The 15,506-nt window shown below is 30.8% G+C and overlaps 1 long non-coding RNA gene across 1 annotated transcript; it reads left to right on the top strand.

Moving 5' to 3' along the window:
• Positions 1 to 3,249: 3,249 nt before the first annotated feature.
• LOC126664228 (uncharacterized) lies at positions 3,250 to 13,603 on the top strand. The gene is made up of 5 exons (XR_007637381.2): positions 3,250 to 3,941; positions 4,966 to 5,067; positions 6,225 to 11,095; positions 12,120 to 12,221; positions 13,379 to 13,603. It is a non-coding gene; the product is annotated as an uncharacterized LOC126664228 (long non-coding RNA).
• Positions 13,604 to 15,506: the final 1,903 nt, after the last annotated feature.

Genomic DNA, 15,506 nt, shown 5'->3' on the forward strand with positions numbered 1-15,506 from the left:
TTAAAATTATCTATTAATAATAATTTTTTAAAAATAAAAACAATTTTTTATCTAAATTTAAAATACATTAAAATGTTTATTTGGTGTAAGTATTTTATCTAAATTGGAAACTAATGAGAATTATTTTTTAATAATAATCAAAATTAATTAAGTACTTATTTAAATCGGGAGATAATGAAAATGCTCGTTTGGCTCTCTCAATTATATAAATATATTGATTACGTTAATCTAAATATAGTAAACCATTTTAGTTAAATAAAGTTAAGAAAATTATTGAAATTTTACTAAATACATAATATGAGTAAAATTTCAATTGATACTACTTCTAATAATAATGAGTGACATTTTGCCACAAAACAAAACAATTACATTTAAAATAGGCCTAATTACTTAAAAACCATCTATGTTGAACTTTTTCTTCATTTATACCCACATGTTGAAAAAAAAAAACCAGTTGTATCATTTTTTGAATTTTTAGGTTTCGTCTCTACCTACAACAAGGGTACAATTAACGATTTAATTAATTTAAGGTTGACAACATTAAAAACTACTAAATAGAAAGGTTATATCATATATTTTTTTATTTAGAAAAATACAAACAAGTCCTTCAACTTTGAAAATATTCAAATAAATTCTAATAATTAATTGTTTTTAAAAAAATTATTAAAAAACTAAAAAACACTTTCGACTCACTACCATACTTTTCCGATTTACGAACCCGTCACGAAATTTCTTTACAAAAAAATTAATTTTTTTCCGGTTCACCTCCTCGGAAGGAGGACGGGCTCGTCCTTCCATGTAGGAGGAGGAGCAGCAGCTCCTCCTTCCATGAAGGAGGAGGATCTGCGCTTCTCATAGGAGCAGGAGCAGGAGCAGCTCCTCCTTCATGGAAGGAGGAGTACGATCTGCGCGGAAGGAGGAGCAGCAACGTCTCCTCTTTCATGGAAGGAGGAGCACGATCTGAAGGAGGAACAGATCTGTTGCTCCTCCTTTCATGCAGTTCGGTCTCCTCCTTCGAGGAGAAAAACGATTTTTTTTCCGAAAAAATGTATTTTTTATTTTGTGTAAACTGTATTATTTTACGGATTTTAATTTTAAAAAATTATTAATTATTAATATAAATTAAACAATTATTATTTGTTGAATTTTTTAAGGAAGAAGGTGTACTTGTACAATTAATAATATTTACATATAATTAGTATATAAATTAAAATTGAAGGATTATTTAAAAAAAATCAAATAAAAAGAGGTTAATTTAATGCTTTTGGATAGAGACGAAAAAAATCTAAAAAAAAGGGTACAATTGTTTTTTTTCAACGTGTGTATAAACGAAAAAAAAGTTCAACATTGATGGTTTTTAAGTAATTAACCCTTTAAAATATAACTGAAAACATAAATTTTAAGACTGAAAGAGTATATTATTAAGGAACTAATAAATTAATATTTATTCATTTAAAAAAATCAACCAAACTGAATTTTAATTAGATGAATTTAAAGAGGTTACAAGCTGACTTGTGATCATATTTATTGAATAAAAGAAAAAAATTTCATTTTAATATCTATTATTAAAAATAAATAAATTGTATTTAATGTTTAAAAAATACTATTGTAGAGACATTTGCATGTAACATATTTATAATTATTGCATACAAAACTATTATGTTTCATGACTTTTTCATGGCAGTGTCATAAACTTTCCATATAAAAAGCTTTTGAAAATAATTTTAATCATTTTCATGTATTTTATGCTCAAGTAACACATATAAAATGGTCAATAAATAATTATGATACCCTTATAAAATATTTATAAAATAGTTTTTATTTGAGTATTATATCGATGACTCAGTAAGAATATATTACACGAGTGATTACTAATTACACACTGAACCATGAAAAATCGATGATAAAATAAAAATTCACAAACAACAACAAAAATCCACAAATAATGCAAAGACCAATATAAAGGTAACAAACAAATAATAAAACAACACATAAAAATGTGATGCAATTGAAATAGAATAGTAAAGTAAAAATAAACGAGTAAAAGAACGTAATAATGGGATTATTTTCCAAATATCTGTTTTGGGTAAAGTATTTACACCAGTTTACCTCATCTTTTCCTCTTATCCTACATTACATAATAAACTAACTTATTTACCAAAAATACCCACTATATAAAGAAGCTTTATCTCATTTTAGGTTAAATTTTACATAGCCACTTTTTTTCTCTCTCTTCTCTCTCTTCTTCTTCTCTCTTCTTTTCTTTTTCTTTTTTTTTTCTTTTTCATTTAATTTTCAGTTTATCTCCTCCGATTACTTTTCCGTTCGTCTTTCCGGTCGCGCTTCCATTCGTCTACTTCCGATGGATTTCTCGTCGTTTTTCGGTTGTTTTTCCGTTCGTCTTTTCCGTTCGCGCTAGTCCGTTCGTCTTTTCCGTTCGCGCTATGGATTTCTCGACTCGTTTTTAGATTTATGTAATTTTTTAGGTTTTTTTAATGATTTAAATATTTTGTAAATAAATTATTCTAGATCTATAATTTTTTGTTTATAAAATTGTTCTATTGTTCATATAATTATTTATTTTATCTTTTCTTATTCATAGATTTGTTTATTGCTACTGATTTTGTAAAGAAAATATTGATTTATGGTGCATTTGTAATAATTTTATAATATCTTTATGTTTTAGTGTATTTTTGGTGTATTTACAGTGTTTATGGTGTATTTACAGTGTTTATGGTGTATTTGCAGTGTTTCATGGTTAAACCACAAAAAACACTACAAAATGCTATAAATACACTACTTATACACCACTTATACACTACTTATACACTAAATTTACACTATATAAACACCATAAAAACACTATATATACACTACTGTTACACTATAAAAAATAAAATAAAAAATTTCAGGAAACAAAATCTACAAAAAATAAAAATTAACACTATATATACACTAATCTTACACTATATAAAAAAACTGTCGGTCGGTTCAGTTGACCGAACCGAAAAAACCGAAAACCGAAATTGAAAAACCGAAAAAGGTATTTTGGTAAATAAAAAAACAAAACAGGTAAATAAAGTTAGGGCAAAAAATTAAAAAATAAAACTCAAAACTTGCAATGTAAAGTTGTAATTTGTAATACCCCGTATTTTTGGAAAAGTATTTGATTGGATTAATTATATTATTTTAGCCAATTGGAGTTAAAATAAGAGAATTTCCGTAAATAAGACGGAAAATAGAATTTTATCGAGAGATTAAATTTAATAAAGATTGATTATGCTATTAGATTAAATTAATCGGAATTAAAATTTATCTCATATTTTGATATTGAGATAAGCTTGTTGGGATTTAATGGAAAATTTGGAGAAATTTCCATTAAATAAAATAAATGATTTTAAAATGGATATTTAAATAATATCCGCAAATTTTATTATTTGGATTATTATAAGAGAATCCATAAATAATTGGAATATTCTTTTTAAATACGGGTTTAAGCACGACAAGTGAATTATACGGTTAAATAATAAAAATTTAAAGGAAAAAGGCAATAATTAATATGTTTGGATTAGTTAAAAGGACTCCGTATAATTTATAGTCGTTAAAAAAAAAAAATTGGATTTCAGCTCGGTACAAAAACGACTTGGTTAATTCTAAGATTATTACCTAAGGATTTTAAATTAGAAATTGAATGGTGAAAGTTAACAACTTAAAGGACCTAAAGAAGCATTTTGCCAAGCCATTTGTGTCATTTACATATGAATATTTGTTCTTCAAATATTCATTTCCAGCAAACATAAAGAGAAGAAGAACTCCATCTTCTCTAAATTTCTTAAAACTTCTATTCATCACCAAAGCTTCATTTCTTGTCCGTTTTGAGCGATTTTCGCGGCGTTGGAACGAGGGAAGGATTTCCTACTGATCTAAGGCTTCAATTCAAGGTAAGAAATTCGAATTTCAGTTAGGATTTAGGAACTTTGGGGCTGTTTGTGCTATGGAGTTGTGGATTGATGATTTTGATGGTTAAATCATGTTAGATTGCCATAATTAGATGAGTTTAAATTGGGTATTCATGTGTTGATGGGTATCTTGTCTTAGGGGCTGAATTTAATGTTTAAAGGTTAGGGTTATGAGATTAAAGAACAAGATAATTAAAAGTTTAATTGATGGTTTATACATGTTTTTGAGTTAGTTTGCAAGAAATTTATGATGAATTCTTATGGGAATTGAAGTGAATTGCTTAGGTGATGATTTAGAGTGATTATTGGCTGATTTAAAGGACCAAATAGGAGTTGAGTTCAGGCCATGGGAGGCCTGAACCCGACCTGCTCGCAAGAGCAGCAGGTACTGCTCTTACGAGCAGTGTCAGCTTGCTCGTCGAGCAAGCTAGGGCTGCTCAGAGAGCAGACCCTATGGTCTGCCCTGAGAGCAGCCCAGGTCTGCTGTAAAAGCAGACCTTCTCCGGCCAATGGACAGGCCGGAGATGGTGGTGGCGGTGACAGTTAGGTGCCAACCTAACCACGCTATTTATCGAGTTAAAATGTTAATAATTTGGACAAGTTGTTAAAAGGTAAATTGTATGTGTTTGAGATTGGAGTTTTTTTGGGTTTATGTAAACTCTTAAAATGTTAAGGATTTGGCGAAGCTAAATACAAAAAAAAACGTTAAGTAATTTTCGTACGAAAATGCTAGATATTCAAAAGTGTAGTTTCATAAAGAAAGTATTAAAAGTAAAGGAATAGTTTTAATTCAAGTATAAATACTTGAATGTGGATTTAAAGATAGTTTATTTAAACGAATTGTTAAAAAGATAAATTGAGGAGATTAAGTGTGTTTAAGAAGAAAAGCGTCAAAGAAAGGGTTTATATCGATTCAAGTTCATATACTTAAATATAAGTTTTAAGTTTATTAAAGAAACTAAGTTTATGGATAAAATATAATATAACATTATATTTTTATTTATAGATTCTACGAACCATATGACTGATGATTTGAAGGAAGTGGGTGATTAAACGACGTGCCGTTCATTTTATTTGCTTGTTATTATATTTGGATTAAGCGATCGAGGTGAGTTCGCGATTTACTTTCGAGTATTATTATTTTTATTTATAAATAGATACATGTATTTGATTGAATGTTTTAATTTAAACCTATATATTTGTTTATAGAACTCATATTGATATTAATAGAGCTTTATTAAAATATTTTAAATAATAAGTTTATGACTTTTATTAATAGTTTATTTTATGCTATAAACGAATAAAATATATTACATTTTATTAAAGGTCGCATAAATTGAGTTTGAAATATATTGAAAAATGTTTGATACTAGACTTTGATCTTTATTATGGATAATGCGATTTATAGTTGATGATGGCTAGATCGTGAGATCGCCTTTGAAATAGCATCGTTTATTTGAAAAGAGCGTGTATTATTTAGTTAATGCTCTTTATTCTTTTTGGACCTTTAAGCATGTATATTAGTATAGAGAATTTGAGAATTTTATTATAATACTTGTTATGTTGATAGCTTCGCTATATGTATATTATTATACGAGCTTATACATTGTTTGTCCTGTGGAATTATTATTTAAACCCAATAAGTGATCCGTGGGAAACGAGCTACCTATTGGGCGTCAATAGGCTGTGTGATCACCAGTACTGATACGAGTCGAGTCTAGGCGTCTATGGTCAATGATTTGAAATGATAAATTATGATTATCGATCGATTAATGGAATAAGGAGGATAAAAAGAAATGTGATAGACACAAGGTAACTCGGTCGAACTATCTCGGGACCTGTGTCTAGTGGGTAACTCGGTCGAACTATCTCGGGACCCACAACTTGGGATTAAGTAGTGGCATGATGTAACTCGGTTGAACTATCTCGGGACTATGCCACGTGGTAGCGGGTAACTCGGTCGAATTATCTCGGGACCCGGCCACTCGGACGATATGATTCGAAAAACAATTATCGTTGATTATGTTCTATAGGTTCATAGCATTTGGGTTTAGGGTTTCAAACGGATCCGATATTGGAAACCATTACATTATATTTTATGTTTATTTATGTTTAATTAATCGTTTATTATCGAAGTATGGTTAAATACAAATTCATTGTTGAAATATTTAGAAAAGTATGTTTTATCGTTAATGCGACCTTGTTTGAATTATAATACCGTTAGTAAATTGTGAACTCACTCAGCGTTGTCTGACCCCCCAACAGTGTTTTCTTTCAGGATTAATACTTGATGATGTGGTCGAGCTTCCAACCATTGTTCCGGAAGTCTCAATTATGGGGAGTCTTATTTTTCTTAGAGCTGCAGTAGTCAAGATATTAGAGTTAGCTTGTAGCAAACAATTTACGTTTATTTTATGCCATGACATAATGATGTATTTTGGGAAAATGAATTATCCAGAAATTTAATATATGGTTAATTGGTATTTTATACAGAGTGGTTTGTGCGTTTTCACAGGTGTGGTTTATTAAGTTTACAGGCGTTATATTGCCGATTTTTCGAAAATGGTTTTATTAAGTATTATAACGATTTTGATACGCGAAATTTTTTTTGGTAAATTTAGGCTTGCTACGGGTTTCGGAACCAAAATTCCCATTCCCTAGCGCCGGTCGTGGCCCTCGATTTCGGGTCGTGACAAATGTGGTATCAGAGCAGTTGGTCCAGGATACCACTGCTTTGTGTGAGTCTACCTAGGAAACTACTGCAGCACATAGGATTCGAGTCATGTCTTTTGCAGGTTGTCTTCTGTTCTCTATAGTTTCAACCTTCCTATTTAGGATATAAGCCGCAATTATCGTGTGATACTGCGTGCGAATTAAATAATTAGTATTTATGCGACTTGGTGACTAGGCTTAGGTAGGAAGTAATGTATAGTGTGGGGATGTTATGATAAGCATACGATATAAGCGTTTGCGGATGACTGATAGAAAGGTGTAGATTTAAAGAAGCGGAAGAACTTACCAAGTTACAGAGTTAAAGTCTGGAGAACTTACAAAGTTAAAAGTTTATGAATTAAAGTTAATTGTTTAAACGATTTTAAAAGCATAATTGTGCCTAGACCCGAGATAGAAATGCATTATTGCCACGACATGAATAGAACTGCATCACTACATACACATTAAATGGAAAGAATAATAAATGAATTCATACATTAGTAGGACATGCATCATGCTCATTTGGCCTAGACAAAAGGTAAGTTGTGGCAACTCCTTGGGGATGAGAGACGTCATCACCCTAGAGCACAATTATGCTAATCTTTAAAGGATTTGAATGTGATTTTTATAAAGGGTCATTTTCTTTGAATTGCAAAGATATTTGAATTATTTTTTTTTAAGAGGTTGGTATTAAACGTAAGTATACCTAGACCGAAACTCTGTAACGAAGGTAAAATGCTCGAGGTTAGGTTACAAGCAACTCTAAAAGGCACGACAAACGTGTATTAAAACACAAAATGAAGAATTGTGTTTTGAATATACAACGTTGGTAGTAGTTCAACGAACTATAGTGTGAGTAGAATAGTAAGGCGTATCTGTATAGCGATATATATATATGATTAAGCAATGAGTTAAGATTTTCTTATCTGTAAATGAGGTGTTTAGTACATCATGCTATCAGATAATAGATGTATAAAGGAAGATAACCAAACCTATTAAACGAATTGTAAGACCAAAGTTGTAGATTTACAAGACGATCTCTACTAATTAAAGAAGCGAATTTTAAGCGATATCGGAGAATCGCCAAGATTAGTAAAACTAAAGTATCTTTTAATGGAACCGTTGGATCGGTTTGACGCTGGAGTATGACCTTCCTAAGAAGATCATTTAGAAATGAACTGCGGTGATTGTCAAACGAAGAGTTAGGCAACATGTTTATAAAAAGTAGTACTATAAGATTTATATATATATAGAAAGGACCAAGTTATAAGAATATATAGTATATTAAGAGTATTAATGGAAATTCTGTATAGATACGAATACTATGAAGTATTTGGTTAATGAGATTAAGAGACGAGACATGTGTATTATACGGAGAAAGTTAGGAAATTAGAAGTGCTGATTAAGGAATTAAGGAACGTAATTATAAGGTCATGAGAATCCTAATAGCAAAGAATGAAAGTTATACTACGGTAGCTATAAAAGATTGTCGGTGACTCATAAAGGAGAACGTGAACACTGCGTGTGAAAGGTTAGCACATGTTTCATATCGCAGATGGTACCAAATATATTATTTGAGGATTTATATATTAGAACCAATGAAGGAATCAAAGTAAATTAATGTTTAAAGTATATAATGTATTAAAGACGAAGGTAACTGGATAAGAACATAAGCCGTAATGATAGTTATGAATAAGGAATTGAAGAGGGTAAACTTTCAGAATTAGTTACTCTACAGTTGAAACTATAGGGAATAAAATGAGGAAAGGGTATGATGTATGTTAAATGATATCTAGTATAGATCCAACTCCATAAGATTCAATACGAGAGATCATGAAATGGGTAATTGGTATCAAAGAAGGAATATACCCATCTACTATAGAACAACGATAAAGATATCATGTATAAACATGTACATGATTGAACGTAAAGAAGGCGGAAAACGTTAAGAAACGTGACGTCGAACTTCGCTGAATTTATATATTAAAAGATAAGTGTTGAAACAGGATATGAGAAATGACTCAGGACGGAATAATACAAATTATTTGTAAATTTTTTAGAAATGATGAAGGCATATGATTTGAAAAAAAAAAAAGATACATGAAAGACGCAAAGGTATGCAAACCTAATGGAAAAGATTGAAGTAACGGAACTTCACAAGTACTAAAGCTAATTGCAGGATAGTTAAATCATGTTTTATAATAAGTCTTATTTAATTATGTGCCCGGATCAATGAAGTAAGACGGAAGGATGGTATATGAGTTGTAAAACTTTAAGGAAGAGACAAGCCATTAAAGTAGTTGTATAAAGTCGTAGTAGAGGAAGAGATATGGAGGAGCGAGTAAGCATGTTAGCTGTCAGCGTTAAATTATTAATGAATTTATAATATAAGGTTCAGGCGTCCGCAAAATGGATACAGACACTAAATAAAGATATTTTGATGGATTATTCATTGTCAAGGTGAGGTGAAGGTGAATGTGACTACGAACATTTCATATGGATTTTGGTTATATATCAAGTGGGATAATCCAAAACTTATAACTACGTTTGGACTAGTAGTTAATTTCGAAAAAGTTCAAAGAATTCAACTAAAGAGACTACATGTCAAATTAAGAAAAGTTTAGATGCCCGAGGTAGGTAGTTTGGACAAGTTTTCCGACCCCTAACGCTTGTCAAAGTCAATTCAAATCTCAATGGAAATTGTAGAGAAAGTGCAAAGAGTGCGTTTAAAGAAAGTAATAGACAATTGGACGATTTTAAGCGTTTCATTTAATGGTTTAAAGTTACCATTAAATCATTAACATTTTGGAATACATTGACTTTGATAGAAGCTATAATATCAAAATTTCAACAATTAGAATACCATGAATTTATTTGTGGAAGAAGTTGTAGTTCGTTTGAGTTTAAAACGCAATTTTACATTGCGAATTAGTTAACGTTAAGAGAGTTATCGTATTTAGGATGTGAAAATAAAGATCGTAATAGGTGTTCGAGATAGCTATTTTAGAGGTAATTTTGGACATGTTCGCAAAAGTTTTTCGTAAAAGTTCTTAGTAATATGCAGAAGAGGATATGTCGGAAAGGATAACGACAAGCCCAAATTAATCCCGAAAAGTAAGACCTGCCTTAGGCAAGCAGGCAAACATACACATTTAAGTAAGCCTATAAATTAAAGGTTAAGTATATTTTAAAGCTAACCTACGAAGACTATTTCTGGATCAATTTCCGATCTCAAGATGTGCTATTTTGGACATGAGAACAAAATGAAAGTTGTAGACGGCCTTGCATAGAATGAGTTTCAAGTGACAAACTAAAATTTGGACAGATTCTGGACGTTGGTTTTGTGGCCTGAAGTGGGCTAAAAACCTAAAAATTTTACGAAGTTGAGAAAAAGTGATTTTTAGTTAGTTTGGAAAACTAACTACATGATATATGAATAACATAAAATAAAATAAGTATAAGTTTTAGAGAATCATAGAATAAAATATTCTATGAGATTGTGCCCCGAGAAAGTGACGGAAGTAATCAGTACTACTGAAGAAAAAGGCGATATTAAAAACAAATTGGACGATAAATATAATAAGAAAATTCGAGGACGAATTTTTTTTAAGGGGGGAAGAATGTAATACCCCGTATTTTTGGAAAAGTATTTGATTGGATTAATTATATTATTTTAGCCAATTGGAGCTAAAATAAGAGAATTTCCGTAAATAAGACGGAAAATAGAATTTTATCGAGAGATTAAATTTAATAAAGATTGATTATGCTATTAGATTAAATTAATCGGAATTAAAATTTATCTCATATTTTGATATTGAGATAAGCTTGTTGGGATTTAATGGAAAATTTGGAGAAATTTCCATTAAATAAAATAAATGATTTTAAAATGGATATTTAAATAATATCCGCAAATTTTATTATTTGGATTATTATAAGAGAATCCATAAATAATTGGAATATTCTTTTTAAATACGGGTTTAAGCACGACAAGTGAATTATACGGTTAAATAATAAAAATTTAAAGGAAAAAGGCAATAATTAATATGTTTGGATTAGTTAAAAGGACTCCGTATAATTTATAGTCGTTAAAAAAAAAAATTGGATTTCAGCTCGGTACAAAAACGACTTGGTTAATTCTAAGATTATTACCTAAGGATTTTAAATTAGAAATTGAATGGTGAAAGTTAACAACTTAAAGGACCTAAAGAAGCATTTTGCCAAGCCATTTGTGTCATTTACATATGAATATTTGTTCTTCAAATATTCATTTCCAGCAAACATAAAGAGAAGAAGAACTCCATCTTCTCTAAATTTCTTAAAACTTCTATTCATCACCAAAGCTTCATTTCTTGTCCGTTTTGAGCGATTTTCGCGGCGTTGGAACGAGGGAAGGATTTCCTACTGATCTAAGGCTTCAATTCAAGGTAAGAAATTCGAATTTCAGTTAGGATTTAAGAACTTTGGGGCTGTTTGTGCTATGGAGTTGTGGATTGATGATTTTGATGGTTAAATCATGTTAGATTGCCATAATTAGATGAGTTTAAATTGGGTATTCATGTGTTGATGGGTATCTTGTCTTAGGGGCTGAATTTAATGTTTAAAGGTTAGGGTTATGAGATTAAAGAACAAGATAATTAAAAGTTTAATTGATGGTTTATACATGTTTTTGAGTTAGTTTGCAAGAAATTTATGATGAATTCTTATGGGAATTGAAGTGAATTGCTTAGGTGATGATTTAGAGTGATTATTGGCTGATTTAAAGGACCAAATAGGAGTTGAGTTCAGGCCATGGGAGGCCTGAACCCGACCTGCTCGCAAGAGCAGCAGGTACTGCTCTTACGAGCAGTGTCAGCTTGCTCGTCGAGCAAGCTAGGGCTGCTCAGAGAGCAGACCCTATGGTCTGCCCTGAGAGCAGCCCAGGTCTGCTGTAAAAGCAGACCTTCTCCGGCCAATGGACAGGCCGGAGATGGTGGTGGCGGTGACAGTTAGGTGCCAACCTAACCACGCTATTTATCGAGTTAAAATGTTAATAATTTGGACAAGTTGTTAAAAGGTAAATTGTATGTGTTTGAGATTGGAGTTTTTTTGGGTTTATGTAAACTCTTAAAATGTTAAGGATTTGGCGAAGCTAAATACAAAAAAAAACGTTAAGTAATTTTCGTACGAAAATGCTAGATATTCAAAAGTGTAGTTTCATAAAGAAAGTATTAAAAGTAAAGGAATAGTTTTAATTCAAGTATAAATACTTGAATGTGGATTTAAAGATAGTTTATTTAAACGAATTGTTAAAAAGATAAATTGAGGAGATTAAGTGTGTTTAAGAAGAAAAGCGTCAAAGAAAGGGTTTATATCGATTCAAGTTCATATACTTAAATATAAGTTTTAAGTTTATTAAAGAAACTAAGTTTATGGATAAAATATAATATAACATTATATTTTTATTTATAGATTCTACGAACCATATGACTGATGATTTGAAGGAAGTGGGTGATTAAACGACGTGCCGTTCATTTTATTTGCTTGTTATTATATTTGGACTAAGCGATCGAGGTGAGTTCGCGATTTACTTTCGAGTATTATTATTTTTATTTATAAATAGATACATGTATTTGATTGAATGTTTTAATTTAAACCTATATATTTGTTTATAGAACTCATATTGATATTAATAGAGCTTTATTAAAATATTTTAAATAATAAGTTTATGACTTTTATTAATAGTTTATTTTATGCTATAAACGAATAAAATATATTACATTTTATTAAAGGTCGCATAAATTGAGTTTGAAATATATTGAAAAATGTTTGATACTAGACTTTGATCTTTATTATGGATAATGCGATTTATAGTTGATGATGGCTAGATCGTGAGATCGCCTTTGAAATAGCATCGTTTATTTGAAAAGAGCGTGTATTATTTAGTTAATGCTCTTTATTCTTTTTGGACCTTTAAGCATGTATATTAGTATAGAGAATTTGATAATTTTATTATAATACTTGTTATGTTGATAGCTTCGCTATATGTATATTATTATACGAGCTTATACATTGTTTGTCCTGTGGAATTATTATTTAAACCCAATAAGTGATCCGTGGGAAACGAGCTACCTATTGGGCGTCAATAGGCTGTGTGATCACCAGTACTGATACGAGTCGAGTCTAGGCGTCTATGGTCAATGATTTGAAATGATAAATTATGATTATCGATCGATTAATGGAATAAGGAGGATAAAAAGAAATGTGATAGACACAAGGTAACTCGGTCGAACTATCTCGGGACCTGTGTCTAGTGGGTAACTCGGTCGAACTATCTCGGGACCCACAACTTGGGATTAAGTAGTGGCATGATGTAACTCGGTTGAACTATCTCGGGACTATGCCACGTGGTAGCGGGTAACTCGGTCGAATTATCTCGGGACCCGGCCACTCGGACGATATGATTCGAAAAACAATTATCGTTGATTATGTTCTATAGGTTCATAGCATTTGGGTTTAGGGTTTCAAACGGATCCGATATTGGAAACTATTACATTATATTTTATGTTTATTTATGTTTAATTAATCGTTTATTATCGAAGTATGGTTAAATACAAATTCATTGTTGAAATATTTAGAAAAGTATGTTTTATCGTTAATGCGACCTTGTTTGAATTATAATACCGTTAGTAAATTGTGAACTCACTCAGCGTTGTCTGACCCCCCAACAGTGTTTTCTTTCAGGATTAATACTTGATGATGTGGTCGAGCTTCCAACCATTGTTCCGGAAGTCTCAATTATGGGGAGTCTTATTTTTCTTAGAGCTGCAGTAGTCAAGATATTAGAGTTAGCTTGTAGCAAACAATTTACGTTTATTTTATGCCATGACATAATGATGTATTTTGGGAAAATGAATTATCCAGAAATTTAATATATGGTTAATTGGTATTTTATACAGAGTGGTTTGTGCGTTTTCACAGGTGTGGTTTATTAAGTTTACAGGCGTTATATTGCCGATTTTTCGAAAATGGTTTTATTAAGTATTATAACGATTTTGATACGCGAAAATTTTTTTGGTAAATTTAGGCTTGCTACGGGTTTCGGAACCAAAATTCCCATTCCCTAGCGCCGGTCGCGGCCCTCGATTTCGGGTCGTGACATAATTATTTTGGTGAAACATGTATTTAGGGAAATTAGCACCATAATAATTCAATAAACTGTTACCGTCGAATAAAAAAGTTTAAAATCGTGGAGATTTAAGAAAAAAAATGTTTAGATAAACTCTTAAAAAATAAAAGAAATATACATATAGGATAAATAAGAAGATTTATTGATTGGAGTAAAAAGTGAAGGTCTAAAATCTTTTAGATATCTTTTTAGAAAATTTAAAAAATATAAAGAAATATATTTTTGGAGCAACATATAAAAACTCTAAGGCACCGTTTGGATCGAGGGTTTTTAAAATCCATGGATTTTAGCAAAATCGATAGATTTTAAATCAATGGAATTTAAATCTATAGATTTTAAAATTCCATCGTTTGGATTGAATATAAAATTAATGGATTTTTAATATTATTTATGGAAAATAATAAATAGTATAACAATCCATCATCTATAAAAAAATGGTAGATTTGGACTTTCCCACCTAGTAGGTGGGAAATCAAAACCCTCAAAAATGATGGATTGTAGAAAATGAGGGAATTTGTAAATTCATAGATTTTATTAATTTTTTTTCTAGACAAACGATAGATTTTGTCCAAATCCATGGATTGTTTAGAATCCATCGTTTAGAATCCATCAATTCAAACGGTGTCTAAACATAAAGAAAAAAGTTATAAATTTATTGCAATTTAAAATATTTTATACAAATACTAAAAAAAAGGGAGATAGAAACATTTTAAGTTGGATTAAACAAAAAAACTAAAAATCACTTAATTTTTAAAATATGTTCTAGTAAAAGTATCAATTTTACTTAAAATATGAGATTTTTTTTCATATTTTACGTACTTATTTTTAGAGAAAAAAAATACATTTTTATATATATTTGATATCTCACATATACATTGCTGAATATACAAAGCAAAAGCTTTTAGATTACAAGTGAAAAAAAAATCTAAATAAAAACGTTTTTAAAAGAGCATATTTTTTAGAAAACATTGTCATTTTCTGAATTTTTTTAATAAAAAGTTATGAATTTTATTATTAGGCCCAGATTGAAAGGGGACGAAATTGAGCCCATCCCTTTATTTTTGACAATAAATGTTATAAACTTTTTTTTTTTGATAAAAAGATCGATATTATTAACTCAGATCCGAATCGACAACAGTTGTAAGAAATTCAGGAAATTGGTTATACCAATCCTGATGACCTGACAAAGAACGGGCGTAACGCGCTAACACATGCGCAGCCTAATTCGCAGATCGCCTTACATAGACAAAAGTTAAACTGGAATACTGTTTCGCCAACTCTACACAATCTGAGATCAAAAAATCTACTTCGCCGTGGCTTGGACTTCTGATATCCAAAATAACATCCAAAGCGTCGGATTCAATCACCACTTTTTCAGTCCCCTTCAACCAACTCAACACTTCTCTAATACCCAAAATTTCTGCAACCCTTGGCTCAAAGTTACCCAAGAAATTAACTGCTCTGGCTTGAATAATGCAGCCCCGCGCATCTCGAACAATACAGCCAACCCCTGTCGATGTCCCTCTGGGATCACAGCTAGCATCAACATTTACCTTCACCCAATTCTCATCAGGTTTACACCACCTCACCTTCCCATCCTTCTTCTCTAGCAACACAGCAGCCATAGGAGATGTCGCACCCCGAGCCTTATACCAAGCAGCTAACTGAAC

Source organism: Mercurialis annua, linkage group LG1-X (assembly GCF_937616625.2).
Source record: "Mercurialis annua linkage group LG1-X, ddMerAnnu1.2, whole genome shotgun sequence".
NCBI classification, from domain to species: Eukaryota; Viridiplantae; Streptophyta; class Magnoliopsida; order Malpighiales; family Euphorbiaceae; genus Mercurialis; species Mercurialis annua.